The sequence below is a fragment of the Hydra viridissima genome, unplaced genomic scaffold, assembly GCF_058129835.1.
Source record: "Hydra viridissima isolate aposymbiotic clone 2 unplaced genomic scaffold, HvirCarnegie_v1 scaffold_1, whole genome shotgun sequence".
NCBI lineage: Eukaryota > Metazoa > Cnidaria > Hydrozoa > Anthoathecata > Hydridae > Hydra > Hydra viridissima.
Window position 1 is genome coordinate 37,064,048 of NW_028324300.1, and position 5,170 is coordinate 37,069,217.

Genomic DNA, 5,170 nt, shown 5'->3' on the forward strand with positions numbered 1-5,170 from the left:
GTTTTCCTTTTTCTGTTTCTATTACTTTTAGTGCAGATCTACAGCTACTGTAAAATGTTTCTAGAGGATGAAGATGACAGTTTAACTCATTGAAGGTTTTATTCCATGCCAGATTTAACTTTTTTATTGTGGCATGGTTTGTAACAGCTCGATCGGAAATTGTATTAGATATGTTGCCAATTAGAGTTTGACAACATTCTTGAAAATCTTTTAAATGAAAAGAGGCATAAGTTTTGGCTAAGTTGTCTATGGATTGACATATATGCTGCTCATTGTCCTCTGATGTGCCACCACTTAACTCATCTAGCGCTACAACTTGATGACCGGTTTTAGTAGTATGTTCACATTCCTGAATTGTGCCATCAAATCGAAGTGTAAAATTCTTTTCAGATATAACAATTCCTGCTGTTTGGAGGTCAGTGATAACACCTAGTTCCCTAACCATTTGTTCGACAGTAGTGCGGCAAGGAACAGTTTTAATGGTAACACCTAGAAGTTGGGTAAAACTTTGAATGTAAGAAGAAATGCAATTTGCAGATACTTGGTTAGTCACAGCATCAAAAACAAGTGTTTATAGTTCTGTATCATTTTTTCTTTTTTTCTGTTTTTCTTTGAAACCATTAAATTGCATTCTAAACTATGAATCTTCTCTTCAAGAAGAAGATTTTGATGTTCAAGTGATTTAATTACTTGAGAATTTATAAAAATTTATTCTTTAAGTTGTATAATTACAGAGTTTTGTTTTTTAAGTTGCTGATACTTTTGTTTCTGTCTTTAATAATAACAAAAGCCTTTTGCAGTTTTGTTGACCTGCTTCAACTTTAATAGGTTGTAATTTTTTTCTAAGATTACAAATAATTATATTTTTTTTCCAAATTTTTTTTCTTCAAAAGTCTTATTTCAGTAGGCATTTGTTTAAGTTTGCTCTTTGTGTTAAAAATTACTTCTCTTTATTTTTTTCTTTCATAACTACGTGATTGTGATAATAAAGTAAGACGACGTTTTAATTTAGCTTTTATTGGTGTCACATAGGCTCCTCTTGGATCTTTAACTTGAACTTCGATTGGCACAACCTCTGAAACATTTAGATTTATCAAAACTTGATGTACTGGATATTTAGATGGTTGAGAAAGTCCAACAAAAGCTGGAGTAGATGATAATGAAAAGTTCTAAAGAAAACTTCTGAATAAATTTTTTCAAACTTTGACATATTCCTTAAAATCTTCTTTTATTGACATATTAGCGAATGATGTATCTGTTCTTAATGTTGTAGCAAATTCAGGAAAAGTTAATTTTCGATTATATACGCCACGCTGCTCACATTTATCGCAGCCATGATATGCATTATGAGCTTTAGTGCATTTTACAAATGCTCTTGCTGGGGTGTCACAAATAATTGCAGAAACTGTGCAATTATTTGTGACACCCCAGCAAGAGCATTTGTAAAATGCACTAAAAATGAATAATTTTGACTGTTAATTGTGATACCATTTTTGTACAGTTCATTAACTTCTAAAACAAACTCAGATAAGAAAGCTGTAATGTTTTTCGGTTTGCAATTGTTACAGTACAGTGCAATAACAAATGACTTGTTATTACATAGCAGAATTCCGTCAAACTTTTCCACTAAACCAAGAATTGGCCATATCTGCATGCTTGAACTTTTAAAAAGAGGCAAGCCATCAAATTTGACTTGAATTGTTATAGTCTTATCTGTAAAACATTCTGTACTTTCAGATAAAAGTCCACTTTTTATGTCTAAGTAAGAATAGGAATTTTCAAAAACTTCAATCTTTAACTGTTCAGTTTTTAGAATAGTTTGGGGACTTTTTGATAAGCCAGGAAATGATTTGCGCAATATAATCAATAAATCATCCAAAGCTGCATGTGTAATTTTGTGTCTAGTTGCCCAACTAGTCAAATCATTAACTAGGACATTTATAACATTTGAATCGGGTCATGCTAAAAGGGGATAAGTCACAAAAATTGAAAATTTAGTTAATAATGGTTTTCATGTTTTAATAGCATGTTTTAACTATTTATGGCAAAATCAGATATGCCGGACGCTTGGTTACCTCAGTTGTAGAGCTGTTCATGCTAGAAGTATTTAAGTCACTGACTTACCCCCTTTTAGCATAAAAAACCATCTTATGCTGTCTGTAGACGTAACTACGCAATTGACTGCAACAGATAGCAGTTGCTGTTTTTATTTATTTTACTGTATTGTATGGCTTAAACTAAATAGGAATTTAATTTATATTTAACATTTTGTCTTTTGTTTTTAGTCTTATGTTATTGCACTGTATAACTAAATCTAAATTGGAATTAAATTTATATTTAACTTTATGTCTTGTGTTCTTAGTCTTTTGTGTATTGTACTATATACAGCTAACCCTAAATATGAATTAACTTTATGAATTAACTCGATGTTTTGTTTTCTTAGTGTTATGTTAAATCATAATTAAGTGAGGAAATATGGAAATAAATTCAGATGAAAGTGATGAGGTTTTTGAGAAAAATTCAGCAAAGAAAACGAAATCAAATCAAAGTCTTTGGAAGAGAAACATTATAAAGATTGGCAGAATAAAAGGTGAAGAATATGTTGACTACCAAGGAAATACTGTAGCTCGAAAGTGTACTGGCATCCCTTGCAGGTATATTATTTTGTATTCAATATTACTGAATAGTTTTACAGTTTTACAATTTTATTTTTATAGGTAGAACTTGTATAACATAATACATATAATGTATAAAATAAAACACAGTATAAAATATTTTTTTGTTCTTTTAGCTGCAAGAGAAACAACTGTCTTGAGACTATTAATGAAGAGGATCAAATGGATATATTAACCATTTCCATACCTTCAACACTAAAGATGAGCAAGATTTGTTCCTAGAATCCTTGATTGGTTCCCAAAAAGTAAAGCAGAGACGACCCAGGAAGGAAGAGAGTTCTAAAAAAAAAGTGCTACCTTTAAGTATCACGTTATGGTAGGTTCTGATCGAATGCCGGTTTGTTTTAAAGCTTTTTTAAGTTTACAAGCAGTTACTAAAAAATGAGTTGAAAGATTGCGAGCTTTGAAAATGATTGCGAAAAGCCCAGTGGATAATAGAGGACGTCATATAAAACAAATATTGTCTGAAGAAATCAAACTTTTTATCAGACAGTACAGTGTAAGCTTTCCAACTAAAGAAAGCCATTATCTTGGAAAGCCTATATGCTATCTAGATGCCACTTTAAATGTTAAAACTATGTATAGGCTGTTTAAAGAAAAATACTTTTCAATAAAAGTTGGAGAAACAAAGTATTTCAACTATTCAACTACAATACTTTAAAGAAAACTATAATCTTTCCTTTGGAAGGCCGCAAGTTGACATATGCTACACTTGCGAGGAACTCATTACAAAGTTAAGGAGTCCTCGCCTCAATGAGGCAGCAAAAAGGTGTGCTCAATCTGAACTTGATGTACATAAATGAAATCAAAAAAGTTTTATGATCAAATACGTAAAGACGTCAATGACAAGGACAATAGTCAAATTTTATCATTGTGTTTTGACTTGATGCAGAAAATGCAGATCCCAAAAATACCAGTACAAGTAACCTTCTATCTGAGACAACTTTAAGTTAATGTTTTTTGTATTCATAACAATAAAAGTAACAAAGCACAGATTTTTGTTTACCACCAAGGCACAGCAGGCAAGGGTCCAGATGTAGTGTGTTCCCTTCTATTTAACTATTTAATGAAAGTAGAGCAGCAGTTTAATGAACTCCACTTGTTCTCAGATAATTGTTGGAGCCAAAATAAAAAAACATTCATTTTCTAGGCTTCTCTTAGCCATGACTGATTTAAAGAAATTTATGGTACAAAAAGTTAAATCTTCAGAAATTTTAGACTTCAAGACGTGGTGGCCGCAGTTTTATAAAAAAAGTTGTGTTTCCGATGAAACCAAAGGTAAGCAAGTTAAAAAGAACAAAAAGCAGTACTTTTCAATAAGCAAGATCATGTACTGCATATATAATATAAAATTTCCTTCTAAGGTTATTGGCCCACCTTTCATTGATTCTGTAATGAATCACAGCTTTTCTTTTAGAGCAACGGGTTTCCCAAACTTATGTTTTCCAAGTAAAGAAGCTTACCTTGCAGGAAAAGTATCAATAAAAATTGAAAAAATGGCAGACATAAAAAAACTACAGCCCTATACTCCAGTGGAGTTTGAAAACTTTTATGTTGAAATTCATATGTGGCCAACAACCGAAGTGGTTGAAGTTGAAAACGAAGACTAAGAAGTCATTGCTCGTATTGCTTATCTCAGACTAAAGAGATTTATTTGAAGATAGTATATATTTATGAAATTAGTTATTTATAAATAAGAGAATATGTTAATATTGATAACTTGGTGATTTTAGTATATAACATTGTTTTAAAACACATTTATCTGTCTATTTATTCAAATTATGCTAAAAGAGGATAAGTAAAGCAATTTTAATGATTTTTTTTCACATGAAAGAATTGTAAATGTCATTAATCAAGTATGTTTCATAATAACTGGGGTAGTAAAGAATTCATATACAAAAAATTACATCTTTTTAGTTAAAAATGAAGAGAATGCAAAATTTTATTTAGTTTTTTCGAAACTATGCGTTGTTGACTAATCCCCTTTTAGCATGAGCCGATTCATTGGACTTGTCTATTGATAAAATTGATTCTGAATTAATTGATTTTTTATCATTGGTTTTCCAAATATCATCAGAACTGTTGACACAATCATGAAAAACCGAATTTAAAGAAAAAATAGATGTGTCAATAGGTTCATAACTCTCCGGAGTAGCATCAAGCTTTGAGTTATTGCAGTTCATATTTAAAGGCAATGAAATATCTTCCAAAACAAAACTATTAGCTTCAGCGATTTCATCGAAAATAGTTGCAACATTTTTTTAAATCTTCCTTCGTTTAGTCCAGTAGCTCATTTTTAACCTAACAACACAATAAAAAACCTGTTTCGTTTAACAAAATAATTAATTTGCAATAATTTTTCTAAAATATTTTTTAAAAACAAAAAATTCTGTTTATTTAAATATAATCGTCAAAAGATTTTAAAGTAATGAATTAAAGGAAAACAGAATAGAACAGTATCTCGCCTGCAAATATTTTTTAATAAATAAAGAGTC

The 5,170-nt window shown here is 30.4% G+C and overlaps 1 pseudogene; it reads left to right on the forward strand.

The window, feature by feature from the left end:
• Nucleotides 1-2,405: 2,405 nt before the first annotated feature.
• On the forward strand, nucleotides 2,406-4,285 carry LOC149894804 (uncharacterized; annotated as a pseudogene).
• The last annotated feature ends 885 nt before the right edge of the window (nucleotides 4,286-5,170 follow it).